The sequence below is a fragment of the Coenobita brevimanus genome, chromosome 48 (assembly GCF_032717465.1).
Source record: "Coenobita brevimanus isolate Jiangsu-jjx chromosome 48, ASM3271746v2, whole genome shotgun sequence".
NCBI lineage: Eukaryota > Metazoa > Arthropoda > Malacostraca > Decapoda > Coenobitidae > Coenobita > Coenobita brevimanus.
The window spans coordinates 23,041,043-23,058,143 of record NC_137001.1 but is presented as its reverse complement, the minus strand read 5'-3'; positions in this window follow the sequence as shown (position 1 = coordinate 23,058,143).

Genomic DNA, 17,101 nt, shown 5'->3' with positions numbered 1-17,101 from the left:
GCAAGCTTGGGAGTGGCTCATCAGGAAAAAATAAATCGTCAATATATACTTCAACTCCTACCATCTTAAATTCAAAAGGTACCATACACTACCCTTTTTTTTTCTACACTAGTACTGTAAATAAAATGCTTACTGTAGTGCACATATTAACATTAAAACCTTGTAAATATATTGAGAGCTTTATAACACTAGGATCAGCTTCAACTTCACGTGTTTCTAAGGACAACTGTGAGGTAGTGGGGCTCGTATTCTAGTCAGTTTAGGGTCTGTTATTCCCGTCAGGTAAGGAGACTCCCCTAGCACCTTTTCCTTAGTTATTTATTTTTAGAAGCTCCCTAACACCTTTTCCTTAGTGATCTATTTTTAGAAGCTCCCTAACACCTTTTCCATTGTGATTTAGTTTTGGATATGGCTGGTTAATATTTCCTTGCACCTTTCATTCATGATTTAGTTTTGGAAGCTCCCTAACACCTCCTCCTTAGTGATTTAGTTTTGAATGCAGCTGGTTAATATTTTTCTGGACCTTTTCCTTAGTTATTTATTTTTGGAAGCTCCCTAACACCTTCTCCTTAGTGATTTAGTTTTGAATACAGCTGGTTAATATTTTTCTGGACCTTTTCCTTAGTTATTTATTTTTGGAAGCTCCCTAACACCTTCTCCTTTGTGATTTATTTTTGGATACAGATGGTTAATATTTTCCTTGCACCTTTTCCTTAGTGATTTATTTTTGGATATGGCTGGTTAATATTTCCTAGCACCTTTTCCTTAGTGATTTATTTTTGGATATGGCTGGTTAATATTTCCTAGCACCTTTTCCTTAGTGATTTATTTTTGGATATGGCTGGTTAATATTTCCTAGCACCTTTTCCTTAGTGATTTATTTTTGGATATGGCTGGTTAATATTCTTCTGTATGTTATCTGGACACAGCATGGTGATATAGGAAGGCTTTACATAACATGGAATAGAACAGTAAGATGTAATAAGCAAATTAAACTGCACTATTCTTTTCTATATAATAAGCAAAATAAACCACTGTATTCTTCTGCATGTAATAAGCAAAATAAACCACTGTATTCTTCTGTATGTAATAAGCAAAATAAATCACTGTATTCTTCTGTATGTAATAAGCAAAATAAATCACTGTATTCTTCTGTATGTAATAAGCAAAATAAATCACTGTATTCTTCTGTATGTAATAAGCAAAATAAATCACTGTATTCTTCTGTATGTAATAAGCAAAATAAACCACTGTATTCTTCTGTATGTAATAAGCAAAATAAATCACTGTATTCTTCTGTATGTAATAAGCAAAATAAATCACTGTATTCTTCTGTATGTAATAAGCAAAATAAACCACTGTATTCTTCACGTAATAAGCAAAATAAATCATTGTATTCTTCACGTAATAAGCAAAATAAATCACAATATTCTATACTTAATAAGCAAAATAAATCACAGTATTCTCCATGTAATAAGCAAAATAAATCACAGTCTTCTTTTGCATGTAATAACCAAAATAAATCACTGTTCTTTGGTCTGTTATTTACGCAGAGAATGGTGATATGGGATTTATGTAACACAGGACATTCAGGTGCAACAGGCAAAATAAATCACTAAGGAGAAGGTGTTAGGGAGCTTCCTTAATTGACAAGAAGACGGGCAAAGGAGGACGTCTACCACCTCTTCCCTACCAGTTTATCTGTACGTATGCTTGGTTAACCCTTTCACTATGATGGTGAAGTTCGTACGTTCTTCATCCTGTCCCCAAGATTATATTATTTAAGATATGGGAGACTTTGATATGAGGAAGGTTCATCATCATCATCATCATCCAGACCTCCTTTCCCACCCTAGGGCAGGGTGAGGAGTAGAAATGTCCAGACAGCACAAACTTGCCCAATCCAAATAGGCCAAACTTCCATTCCCTCATCATTCAAGCCCCCGGAATCCTGGCTCTACCGGATACGCCAAAAACATTCACTACGTTCTGCAGCTTCACATAAACGTATCCGACTGAGGTTAAATATAGACTAAATTACCTCCTTCACTATTTAACATCTCTAGGCAAATACCTTCGTAACAGCCTCAAATAAAATACTGATAAATAGAACTGAAAGGGATAATACTCTCTTCCATGATATCTATACATAAATAAAAAAAAGCCATCTATCTATCCATCTATTGCCTGACGCCTTAATCCCATACATGGTGGCCACAAACAAATCGCCTCCACGTCACCCAGTCCCCTGCCATTTCACTACCATGTCTCCACTAAAGGAATCCCCATAATCAAGCAGACTCAAGAAATGGGTATTGTTTTGAATGGACCAAGAGCTAGATTAAGTGCCCAAACCCAGCTAATTCCTTCTTAACAGTTGCTGGAAAGTCTGGAAGAAAGAAATCTCAGTGTATGAACAGCTGAAGGCACGACTGATGTTTTAAATGGACCAAGAGCTACAATAACTGTCCAAACCCAGCTAAATCCTTCTTAACAGTTGCTGGAAAGTGGTAGAATTAAATCTCTGGTGTGTAATTAGACATGTAAATGTCTGACTCAAAGTATGGCTAATGTTTTCAAAGGACTTAGAGCTATACTAAGTGGCCAAACCCAGCTAATTACTTCTTAACAGCTTCTGGAAAGTCTGGAAGTAGGAACTCTCAGTGTATAAACAGCTGACTCAAAGTACGGCTGTTTTGAATGGACTGCGAGCTATACGAAGTGCCCAAACCAAGCAAATACGCAAAATAGACTGCAATATTCTTTTGACTGTAATAAGCAAAATAAATCACACTATTCTTTTGACTGTAATAAGCAAAATAAATCACACTATTCTTTTGTATGTAATAAGCAAAATAAATCACACTATTCTTTTGTATGTAATAAGCAAAATAAATCACACTATTCTTTTGTATGTAATAAGCAAAATAAATCATACTATTCTTTTGACTGTAATAAGCAAAATAAATCATACTATTCTTTTGTATGGAATAAGCAAAATAAAGAAAGAAATCTCTGGTGTGTAATATGAAAAAATAATAGAGTCTCAGCTTTGAACTCTGATTCTGTTCATATATTTCAATGTTTCCTAAGAGTGATGATTGTGTGGCTAAGTGTGTGGCTAAGTACCATGTTCGTCGCCACACTTCTCTTACTGTAGTGCCTTCCACGGCCTGAGACAGCCAACAAACTACCCCTTCTTCAACCTAGGTCAGCATTACCAAGATTCAAATACAAGTGTAGGATTCAAAAATGTAGGATTCAAAGGTGTAGGATTCAAAAGTGTAGGATTCAAAGGTGTAGGATTCAAAAGTGTAGGATTCAAAGGTGTAGGATTCAAAGGTGTAGGATTCAAAGGTGTAGGATTCAAAAGTGTAGGATTCAAAAGTGTAGGATTCAAAAGTGTAGGATTCAAAGGTGTAGGATTCAAAGGTGTAGGATTCAAAATAAACTGCTATGGAAGAGGTGTTTGAACTCCTGCCCAACTCACCAAAATACCAGCCCACATCTGCACAGTCGTTAATTTTTCTAAGTGGACTGCACAGGACTTCTTCAATCCAGACGCACCATTTTTATCTTATTCTTGCCCCTTCGAGGTGATTCTCTTAACTCTGGAGAAGGTGAAGTGATGGGGGTTTGAATCAGTGTCCATCACCCCTTTTATAACCTAACTGGCAATGCAGAGGGACACCTTCATGTGGTGGCACTGATATAGCTGGGTAACGGAGCTGCCCAGTTATACAAACGCCCCTCAACGACTTCCCTATCCCAAACTGCAGTGATGGGGGTTCAAATCAATCTCCATTAACCCTTTTATAACCTAACTGGCAATGGAGGGGGGTGCCTTCATGTGGTGGCACTGATATATTTGGGTAACGGAGCTGCCCAGTTATACAAACGCCCCTCAACGACTTCCCTATCCCCTGAATGAAGGACAGCGAGCTGCAAGGAGCCATTTTAAACCCTAACTGGCAATGGAGAGGGGTGCCTTCATGTGGTGGCACTGATATAACAGGGTGATGGAGCTACCCAGTTATACACACACCCCTCAACGACTTCCCTATCCCAAACTGCAGTGATGGGGGTTAAAATCAGACTCCATTAACCATTTTATACACTAATTGACAATGGAGAGAGGTGCCTTCAGGTGGTGGCACTGATATAACTGGGTGACAGAGCTCCCAGTTATACAAAAGTCCCTCAACGACCTCCCTATCCCCTGAATGGAGGTCAGTGGACCGCAGGAGAGGGAACTTCAGCCTGCACTCCAATGGGTTCACATTTTTGAAGAACCTGGGGCTACTACTACTACTACTACTGCTACTATTACTACTTCTGCAGCTGCTGCCACTTTTACTACTATTACTACTACTGCTGCTGCTGCTACTACTACTACTACTACCTTTTTCATTACTTTTAGAGATCCTACCGAGCTTGGATACACTAAAATCATCGGAAAGTAGCAATCATCGCAAAGTAGTTAAACCCATTAATCTGGAGACATTATTTTTCCTCTACTCTACCTCCTGACGACTTTATACTATCTATCTATCGCCTGACGCCCTAATCCTGCAAAGGGTGGCCACAGACAAAACACCTCCAAGTTGCTCTGTCACCCACCATTTGACTGCCCTCCCCCCAACTCACTCCCTCCTCCCTCCTATATTCACCTGAAGAATGACCTCCAGTGCTGGTGGGTTTACTGAAGCCAAAATAAAACACCTTAATTGAAAAAAATCAATTGGTAGATATTGTTTTAGCTCTGGAATTATCTACAAAGTCTCTATCTATCTATCTATCTATCTAGTGCCAGACGCCTTAATCCCATACGGGATGGCCACAAACAAATCACCTCCATGTTGCCCTGTCCCCTGCCATTTCACTGCCCTGCTCCCAACTCACACCCTCCTCTCTCATATACCTCTCCACTTCATCCCTGGCCTCCCCCTCCCTCTCCCCCCCTCCACCTCACTCACATACTCTCTCCTCATCAGTCTCTCACTCTCCATCCTCTCCACATGGCCAAACCACCTCAGTGTGTTTCTCCTAACACTTCCTATCACAGCCACATCCACACCACAACGCTCCTTCACTTCCTCATTTGTCAGTCTGTCTCTCCACGTAACTCCACATGCTCCTCATTCACATACTCTCTCCTCATCAGTCTCTCACTCTCCATCCTCTCCACATGGCCAAAAAACCTCAGTGTGTTTCTCCTAACGCTTCCTATCACATCCACATCCACACCACAACGCTCCTTCACTTCCTCATTTGTCAGTCTGTCTCTCCATGTAACTCCACATGCTCCTCATTCACATACTCTCTCCTCATCAGTCTCTCACTCTCCATCCTCTCCACATGGCCAAAAAACCTCAGTGTGTTTCTCCTAACGCTTCCTATCACATCCACATCCACACCACAACGCTCCTTCACTTCCTCATTTGTCAGTCTGTCTCTCCATGTAACTCCACATGCTCCTCATTCACATACTCTCTCCTCATCAGTCTCTCACTCTCCATCCTCTCCACATGGCCAAAAAACCTCAGTGTGTTTCTCCTAACGCTTCCTATCACATCCACATCCACACCACAACGCTCCTTCACTTCCTCATTTGTCAGTCTGTCTCTCCATGTAACTCCACATGCTCCTCACTCACATACTCTCTCCTCATCAGTCTCTCACTCTCCATCCTCTCCACATGGCCAAAAAACCTCAGTGTTTCTTCAAAGTGACTCAGTGAAATGGAGACTTAAACTGTCTTTCTGAAGTACGCTATCAACCTTCTACAGGATAGGGAAGTAGTTGAAGGACGTTTGTATAGCCAGGCAGTGGAGCTACCTCATATACCTGTGCCACTGCATGAAGGACCCACTCCAGCACCCACCTCAGGCTCAAACTGCCCTTCTCAAGCACACTACATTAACTTCTTAGTGGATAGGGAAGAAGTTGAAGGACGTTTGTATAGCCAGGCAGTGGATCCACCTCATTTATCTGTGCCATCGCATGAAGGCACCACTCTAGCATCCCACCTCAGGCTCAAACTGCCCTTCTGAAGCATACTAAATCAAATTCTTAGAGGATAAGGAAGTAGTTGAAGGATGTTTGAATATCCAGAAAGCGTAGCCCCTTCGTTTATCTGTAAGTGTAGCCACCTCATAAATCTGTATAAGTGGAGCCACCTCATAAATCTGTATAAGTGTAGCCACCTCATATATCTGTCACCGCATGAAGGCACCACTCTAGGACCCCACCTCACCTCGTAGTGGCAAAAACAAGACAAAAACAATGCGCCTGGACTGAAGACATTACATTATAAATACTCCTTATGATATTCTTTGAGACTAACAGAGCACTTACACAATATCCCCATTTTCTCCTTAAACAACCTTTCAATATCTTATAAAAGTGAAAAATTAAAATGACCATCACACGTGCTAACAATCTTTTCAAATATAACAACGTTCACTGGACTACTTTCTGAAGGTTAATATTACGGTAAGAGTGAGCCCAATTTCCTTTAAAGAAACCATATATATTCCTTAAATACCTTCACATCAACATTTCCAATATCCTTTAGGGGATTGACACCTCCAATATCTCTGACGGCATTTACAAGTACCGTTTGACACTCTACCTAATCACTGTATTTATCATGGCCTGCCTATCGTTAGGTGAACAGTTCATTTCAAGGAAATTGGCATCTAGGGTCATACTCTAAGTAGCTTTGGAAATTTCCTAGCACCTCCTCCTTAGCAACTTATTCTGCAGATTACAATTTAATTCTTGTATAATACTAATGGATGCTGTGCTCATATTAATAGAAGTTGTTTTGTATATCTGAAATGTGAACCCAGTGGACTGCAGGCTGAAACTGTCCTCCCACAATCCACCATCCTCATTTTGGGGGCTAGGGAGGGTACTGAGGGAGGTCTGTATAACCAGGCAGTGAAGCCACATGGTTATATCAGTGCCACCACATGAAGGCATCCCTTACCAGCACCACATAGTTATTTGAATGACAGAACATACAAGGGAATGTTAAGGTGTAATATACAGAATAATTTGCTAAGGAGAAGGTGTTACAAAGCATCCTGTCACTTAGGCTACCGTCCCTAATCTTATAACACCACAGACTGTACTAGAGACTTAGCACAGAGCACGAGAATGTGTCCACTTTGATATATTTATCACAGCTTGTTTGTTTATTGTACGTCCAGCATACTTTATGTAACAGGCAAATACAATTTCCACATTCACATGAGGCTAGACTAATGTATACTGTCACAGACAGGAGGTATTTTTTCTCTCACTTATAAGAACTTAAAATACAGCATTAATATTTATATACCTGTATATATACACACACAATACCACAAAAATTAAAACCACTCCCTGCTACTTAACCATTTAAAATTCACAATCTTAACAGCAAGAAGGAATCTTTGATCTGCAGTGTTAACTCAAACCTAATCAAGAAGAGAAGCACAGCGATGACTCAGAGGCAACCAAGTACAGCAGTGATCAAGGCCACAAGGAAGAGTCACGCTGGGCAGCCACTGTCACATATTAACCCTTTACCTCACTGCACATTATGGATCAGAGGCGTTAAATAAAAATGCTTTCTCCTACGGAATCCACAGAGTAATACTGGCCAGGCTGTAGCTGATGTTTTCCTGTACTGGGAGTTAAATCAAGTGCCAAAAACAGCCATTTACTCAGGAACAACTGCTGGGATGTGTGATACGATTTATAACAGTGTAGGAATCTCAGTCAGGACCCTATTGCTACCTATCTATCTATTGCCAGATGCCTTAATCCTGTTAGGGGTGGCCACAAACAAATTGCCTCCATGTCGCCCCGTCCCCTGTCATTTCACTGCCCTGCTCCCAGCTCACACCCCCCTCTCTCATATACCTCTCTGCTCCATCCCTCCACATCGCCCTGTCCCCCGCCATTTCACTGCCCTGCTCCCAGCTCATACCCCCCTCTCTCATACACCTCTCCACTCCATCCCTCCATCTAATCCTTGGCCTCCCCTTCCCTCTCCCCCCCTCCACCTCGCTCACATACACTCTCCTTGGACTCTATTTAAGCGCTGCAAAATTCCACACCATCTTCCATACAGCTGGTCCTTAAACTCCTCCGCTGTTCCATGTTTTCCTGATGGCATTTCAAGTAGCGTGCAAAGAGGTTTCAAAATCTCATCCAATTTTCCATATTTCCCCCATTTCCTCATGACCCAGAGAGCGGTGGTTTATGCATGATGGGTGGCTATACATCAAGTGGATTCCTGACAAACCTGGGTGCCATATGAAGTCATCCTGAAGCCTCTATAAACAATAATGTGCAAGAATTATGTTTTCAAAATCAGTAAAGGGCTAACAACCATTACACTAATTTTCTGTAAACCCACATTTCAAATAATAACAATAATAATAGTAATAATAATGGTAATAACAGTAATAATAATAATAATAATAGTAATACAGTAATAGTAATAAAAATAATCCATCCATCCATCATCTAATCCTGTGTTGCCTCATGAGGAGTGTAGAAGTATATTAATAATAATAATAATAATAATAATAATAATAATAATAATAGTAATAATAATAATAATAACAATAGCAGTAATAATAATAATAACACTAATAATAATAATAATAAAAATAATACTAATAATTGGTATGTAAAAGAAATGAAGAGGCTAGTGAATTTACCAGTTCAATTCTTCATTTGTCATTTTTGTACCTCTAAAAAAAATAAATCACACCTATGGATATATTTTGTTGCACTTAGGATTAAACTGAAGGTGGGATGGGACCCTTAACACCTTTTCTTTAGTGATTTATTTTGTATATTACACCGGAACATGCTTCTGTAGGCTATTATCATCATCATCATCATCATCATCATTCTTCCCCTATCATTATCATTACCAGCATCATCATTTTTCTATTATTCTCATCCTCCTCTTCCTCCACATCATCATCATCATCATCACCATCATCATCATCATCCTTCTCTCATTCTTTGTTTCATTATCATCCTTTTTCTCCCTTCATCATCCTCATCCTCATCATCATTCTATTCTTCTTATCCCCCTCCTCCTCCTCTTCTTCCTCCTCCTCCTCATCATCATCATCATCATCATCATCATTCCTCTGTAATTCATATCCCCTTCCTCCTCCTCCTCCTCCTCATCATCATCATCATCATCATCATCATCATCATCATCATCATCATTCCTCTGTAATTCATATCCCCTTCCTCCTCCTCCTCCCCCCCCTCCTCCTCCTCCTCCTCCTCCCCCCCTCCTCCTCCTCCTCCTCCTCATCATCATCATCATCATCATCATCATCATCCAGGCCTCCCCAACAGAGGGATGGGGTGAGGTACGATCTAGAGAGTCAGTAAACGAACATGACAGAATCGGACACTATTAACATCACTTCAAAATCAACAAACTCGGCATTAATTCCACATATGATACTAAGGTGTAATAGCAGAATAAATCACATACGTACAGGCATTAAGAGACCCCCATAGCCTCATACAATACAACCCATACAGCAAATACAAGCTCACCCTACCTTACAATACAGTATACACCAGAAATATGAAGTCTTAAACGTATACATTTGCACCTCTTTGAAGGCCAGTATTGCAATATGAACAAATTAAAAATAATAATAATAATAATAATAATAATAATAATAATAAAATTGCTATCTACCAGCATCTTATTTAAATTCTTATGATCCTTATTTGCAGTACAGTCTCCCAAAAATGATTATCTGATTTCCAAAGCACTCCAATTTCCAAAAACTGCCAATTTCCATTTTCTTTCCCCCATGTAATAAGGGGGTGTTGCTATCATCTGTCTTTATTTAGCCAATGCGTATCTGAGGGCCAAGGATGAGATGGAGGGATGGAGTGGAAAGGTATATGAGAGAGGGGGGTGTGAATTGGGACCAGGGCAGTGAATTGGTGGGGGATGGGGTGACATGGAGGCGATTTGTTTATGGCCATCCCGTATAAGGGCTTCAGGCGTCTGGCAATAGACAGATAGATATTTGAAGGAGTATATCTGTGGGTAAATATAACAACAGGTGACATATAACGAAAGATATGTCACTGCATTTACTGTTCATTATATTCTTTTTTGTATTTTCTCCTCCTTATGCTCATGATTCTATCTATCTATCTATCTATTGTCCGACGCCCTAATCCCGCAAAGGGTGGCCGCAGACAAAACGTCCCCAAGTCGCTCTGTCACCCACCATTTCACTGCCCTGCTCCCAGCTCACACACCCCTCTCTCATATACCTCTCCACTCCATCCCTCCATCTCATCCTTGGCCTCCCCCTCCCTCTCTCCCCCTCCACCTCATTCACATACACTCTCCTCATCAGTCTCTCACTCTCCATCCTCTCCACATGGCCAAACCACCTCAGTGTGTTTCTCCTAACGCTTCCTATCACACCCACACCACAACGCTTCTTCACATGATTCTCCTTTGCAATATACTCCAATTTCCATGAACTCTTTGGACCCCCAGTATTTCGGATCTGAGAGTCCGTACTGTCTGCATATATTAACAAAATGACAAACTTAAAACGTGAACTGTGAAAATGCCGTGCTGTGCTGAGGAAAAAAAACGGAAGAATTAACCGACTGTCTTAACGTTACGATTTTTTTTTATGCTATTGTGTTATTATTATTATCAGTCATTCATTATTATTTTCACTTTTTAATAATACGCGGCACTGAATTATTATTGTTTATCATTTATCTATTATTATTCAGTTTTCTTTATCTATCTATCTATTGCCGGACGTCTTAATCCCATTAGGGGTGGCCACAAACAAATCGCCTCCTTGTCACCCTGTCCCCTCGCCACTTCACTACCCTCCCCCAAGCTCACGCCCCTACAGTCAGGCACCTTAATCCCATAAGGGGTGGCCACAAACAAATCGCCTCCTTGTCGCCCTGTCCCCCGCCATTTCACTACCCTCCCCCAAACTCACACCTCCCTCCCTCATATACCTCCCCACTCCCTCCATCTCATCCCCGGCCTTCCCCTCCATCTTTCCTTAATGGTACTATTTCTATATCACATAATTAACAGTTCTATTATCATACCCTTTCACTATAAACTTCACCATTTCACTGTATCACTATGCATCAATTTTCCACACATAAATTCTGCTTTTTACATATCACATTACTACCGTGCATAATGACCACTGTTACTATTTCACTGTTAATATTTCCCTTTTATCTTTCCACTGATACTGTAATATTCATAAAAACGTTCACTGTAATATTCCCTTCACTGTTCTACATTCTATTATTACTGTGAATAGTTATCATTGTTAATATTTCACTGTTAATAGCTTCAATTTATCTTTCCACTGATACTGTAATATTCATAAAAACATTCACTGTAATATTCCCTTCACTGTTCTACTTTCTATTATTACTGTGCACTGTTATCACTGTTAATATTTCACTGTTAATATCTCACTGTTAAGAGCTTCATTTTATCTTTTCACTGATACTGTAATATTTATAAAAACATTCACTGTAATAATCCCTTCACTGTTCTACTTTCTATTATTACTGTGCATACTAGTAGTTATCATTTCACTGTTACTATTTCACTGTTAATATTTCCCTTTCGTCTTTTCAATGATACTGTAATATTTATAAAAACGTTCACTGTAATAATCACTTCACTGTTCTACTTTCTATTATTACTGTGCATTGTTATCACTGTTAATATTTCACTGTTAATAGCTCCTTCTTATTTTTTCAATGATACTGTAATATTCATAAAAACATTCACTGTAATAATCCCTTCACTGTTCTACTTTCTATTATTACTGTGCAGTTATCATTTCACTGTTAATAGCTCCTTCTTATTTTTTCACTGATACTGTAATATTTATAAAAACGTTCACTGTAATAATCACTTCACTGTTCTACTTTCTATTATTACTGTGCATTGTTATCACTGTTAATATTTCACTGTTAATAGCTCCTTCTTATTTTTTCACTGATACTGTAATATTCATAAAAACATTCACTGTAATAATCCCTTCACTGTTCTCCTTTCTAAATTTATTATATCACTATTAAAGCATTTTATTTCCTATCAACGCCCTGGACGAGTGGCTCCACGCTGACCCGTTTATTCTCTCTGTTTGCTCTCCTTCTGTTTTATCATTTTATTATTATTATTCCTCCGCTTCTCTGAAAATTCCGCTTCTGTCTATCCAATCCACTCATCGTATTTATTTTCCTCGTCTCTGTGCTCTCATTTCTTCCAATTTCTCTTCTCTCAAAATTAAGTTCTGCCATTTGCTTTCTTCCTGTCTGTGTGCTATCCTCTTCTTATTATAATTCTCAATGCTAACTCTGCCAAACTTGTTCCTCCTCTTTCCTCGTTTTCCTCGTCTCTGTGCTCTTTTTTTCCTCGTCTCTGTGCTCTCTTTTTCCTTGTCTCTGTGTTCTCTTTTTCCTCATCTCTGTGCTCTTTTTCCTCTCATTTTCCTCGTCTCTGTGCTCTTTTTCCTCTCATTTTCCTCATCTCTGTGCTCTTTCTTTCCTCTAGTTTTCCTCGTCTCTGTGCTCTCTTTTTCCTTTCATTTTCCTCGTCTCTGTGCTCCCATTTTCCTTGTCTCTGTGCTCTTTTTCCTCTCGTTTTCCTCGTCTCTGTGCTCTCTTTCTCCTCTCGTTTTCCTCATCTCTGTGCTCTCTCTTTCCTCTCATTTTCCTCGTCTCTGTGCTCTCTTTCCCTCATTATTTCTGCTCTTTAAATTAAGCTCCCCCACTTACTCTCTCCTTGTCTGTGGTCTCCTTGTCTCACTTCTGCTCACCTCAGTCTGCTTTTATCTGTAGTCTGCTCGGCCTTTCCACATGCTCTTCTCATCTCTGTGCCATCCTTAACTACTGTATCTCTTCTCTGCTTCTGTCTTTCCTTTCCTCCTTCTCTCCACATCTTCTCTTTCTATCTCTTCTGCTTCTGTCTTTCCCTTCCTCCTTCTCTCCACATCTTCTCTTTCTGTCTCTTCTGCTTCTGTCTTTCCCTTCCTCCTTTTCTCCACATCTTCTCTTACTGTCTCTTCTGGTTCTGTCTTTCTCTTTCTCTCCACATCTGTCTCCATTTCTCTCTCTCCTTTCCTCCACATCTTCTCTTACTGTCTCTCCTGTTTACGTCTTTCCCTTCCTCCTTTTCTCCACGTCTGTCTCCATTTCTCTTTACCCTTTTCCCTATGTACTCTTTCTGTGTCTCCTTTTCTCTCCGCCCTCCCTTTACTGTTTCTCCTCTACGCCCATTTCTGAATATATAGATAGATTTTTCACCCTACCTAAATTCAACATAGTAATATCCACTCTTCTGACACCTCTTCGTAAACTCCTGTACGATCTTTATCAGGTCTGCTTATCAATTACTCTCGTTTGATTCGTTTTCTGGCCTCAGTTACACGATCTGAGCTCAGTATAAATCTACTGTACGATCTTTATCAGGTCTGCTTATCAATTACTCTCATTTGATTCGTTTTCAGTTACATGATCTGAGCTCAGTATAAATCTACTGTACGAGCTTTATCAGGTCTGCTTATCAATTACTCTCGTTTGATTCGTTTTCTGGCCTCAGTTACGCGATCTGAGCTCAGTATAAATCTACCTGCCCCTATTTTTCGTGGGACTTTGAGTAACAATGATGGTGATATACAGTAATGGATGTATTATCAAAAACCGACTGGTAAAGGTGAAAGTAGCATCCCTCTCTCCTGAAGGCCATTTATAGAAGAGATGTATTGAGTTGATTTGCCTGCATCCCACATTATAGAGTAGTTAGCAATGATCTATCTATCTATCAATTGCCAGACGCCATAATCCCATACGGGGTGGCCATTTGACTTTTGAGTTATTGGTTTTACGGGGAGGGGCACTAACCCACCACCAACCCACTTGTTGACACGTAGGGAGCACGTATGGGTTGGTTATATGGTTACCACCCAGCGCCGTGAATGGTTTCTTGGCTTACAGGAAACCATTTGGCTTGTCACTCAATGTAAAGCCATGATATAAAAAGAATAATATGCATTCTATAACCAGACTTGGATGGGTGACCGCCTGGGAACACCAGATGCTGTTGGCATCCCTACGTCAAGTGGGGTTGGTGGAGGATTAGTGCCCCTCCCTGTAAAACAATTAACTCTAAGCCCTTGGCCACCCTGTCTGGGATACATGGCGTCTGGCAATGAATGAAAACTATCACCACATTATAGACAGCAATGATATAAAAAAATCATATGCATTCTATCATCACATTATAGACTCAGAAATGTTATTAAAAAAATAAAACGCATTCTATCATCACCTTACAGACACAGCAATGATAGAAAATTAATAATACACATTCTATCATCACATTAGAGACACAGCAATGATATAAAATGAATAATATGCATTCTATCATCACATCATTGAGTCAGTAATGATATAAAAAGAATAATACACATTCTATCATCACATTATAGAGAACAGTCAGCAATAATATATAAAAAAAAATCATATGCATTTTATCATCACATTATAGACACAGCAATGTTATAAAACAAATCATATGCATTCTATCATCACACTGTAGAGTCAGCAATGATAGAAAATTAATAATACACATTCTATCATCACATTATAGACACAGCAATGTTATAAAAAAAATCATATGCATTCTATCATCACCTTATAGACTCAGTAATATAAAACGAATAATACGCATTCTATAATCACACTATAGACTCAGTAATGATATAAAAAAAATCATATGCATTCTATCATCACATTATAGACACAGCAATGATATAAAAAAAATCATATGCATTCTATCATCACATTACAGACACAGCAATGTTAAAAGAAAACTCATATGCATTCTATCATCACATTACAGACACAGCAATGTTAAAAGAAAACTCATATGCATTCTATCATCGTATATATGGAACACTCTTTGTAATCCCAGGAACATTTGAATTTGAACTCATTGGACTGCAAGGACCTGGCCACTCCTCCCACCTGCTCCCATGGGTGTTTTGATGAGGTTATGGTGAAGGACTGTTTGTGTTGTGATGTCGTGATGCGTGAGGTGAGTGTTCTGCGTGTGTTGTGTGATGTGTGAGGTAAGTCTGCTGTGTGTGTTGTGAGATGCATGTGGTGTGTGTGCCGCGTGTGTTGTGAGATGCATCAGGTGAGTGTGCTGCGTGTGTTGTGTGATGCGTGAGGTGAGTGTGCTGCATGTGTTGTGTGATGCATGAGGTGAGTGTGCTGTGTGTGTTGTGTGATGCGAGGTGAGTGTGCTGCGTGTGTTGTGTGATGCATGAGGTAAGTGTGCAGTGGTGTGTTTGGGATGCATTACAGTGTGGGTACAGTGTTTTATGCCGAAGAATTGTCTGTATTGTGATATTGTGATGCATGAAAGTGAGATGTGTGAATGTCAGAGGTAGGGTTGTGAGAGGCAGACTGAAAAAGACCTGGGACAAGGTAACTGCTATGACCTCAGGGATAAGGGACTGAACAGGGAGGCTGCTAGAGATTGAGCAGCAGGGAAAGCCACCATAAGGGACTGAATAGGGAGGCTGCTAGAGATTAAGCAGTGGGACAGCCACTACAAGGGACTGAATAGGGAGGCTGCTAGAGATTGAGCAGCAGGGAAAGCCACCATAAGGGACTGAACAGGGAGGCTGCTAGAGATTGAGCAGCGGGGAAAGCCACCATAAGGGACTGAATAGGGAGGCTGCTAGAGATTGAGCAGCAGGGACAACCACTATAAGAGACTGAATAGGGAGGCTGCTAGAGATTGAGTAGCAGGAAAGGCGTGGCTTAATCGGTAGAGAGGTGGCCTGCTGTTCTAACGGACCCAGGTTCAAATCCCGGCTGGGGCAGGGAACAGTTTAAGGATTTGAATTTCATTAAATCAAGCTTTACTGATCTACCAGAAGACCCGCCGACATGTCGTAAAAATACCCCCGCTAATACCAATACACCAGTCCTGTATGAGACAGCCCTAGCATGTATTCAATATGGACGGTGGGTGTTAGCGCCGAAGTGGTGACATGAAGAGGTGTATGGTATGTAGGAGGACTGCTGGGCCTTGATAGCAGGCTGTGAAGCCTATGCCCAGAGTCGGGGGGGGGGGGGGGGGGGGGAATAGGAAGGCTGCTAGAGATTGAGCAGCAGGGAGAGCCACCATTAGGCGACGAAGGCCAGTGCAAGCATATTGAAGGATTTATAAACAGTACACTTAGATGCGAGAAAAGTGTGGTGTGATGGCGAGGGCTGTATTAAAGTGTGGGCAGTTTAATACATGTGCTCAGCGTGCAATCCTTACTCTACAGCAGTCAGCAGCAAATCAGCAATACAAGTCAGCCATATTCTGTCCATCGATGCTCTAGAATATTTAAAAACCATGGGCTCCTCCACACCTTACCAGTCTCAATTTTAACTAACATCATCCACAGTCCTTGTTATACCTCAGGGATCCAAACGTTTCACAATTCTTTCCATGTCTCCCTTTTTTTTTCCCTTTTTTTATTTCCATCACTGGTGCTGTACACAGGGAAAATTAGCTCCTTTTCCCTGTGAGTCTGGGGAAATATGTATCATTGTATTCTCGCCACTTTCTATGACTCTCCTACAGACTCAAAAGCTTCACAATTCTTTCCATGTCTCCCTTTCTTTCCCCCTTTCTTTACTCTATAACTGGTGCTGTACACAGGGAAAATTAACTCCTTTTCCTTGCGAGTCTGGGGAAATATGTATCATCGTATTCTCGCCACTTCCTGATGATACCTGTCTAGCAACAAACTCTCCTCCCTTTTCTGTCCAACTCTCTATTGCAAGAGTTAACCGTTACTCCCAGTCCTTCATGTATGCAACAGGTCAACTCTGGAACTGTCTCCCTCCCTCTGTATTTCCTACTTCCTATGATCTCCAGTCTTTCAAACACTGTGTGTCCAGGCATCTCGAAAGGAACTGATCTTGAATTTGGCTCTCTTTGTATTGTTTTTGTTTTTTTTCTTGGAAG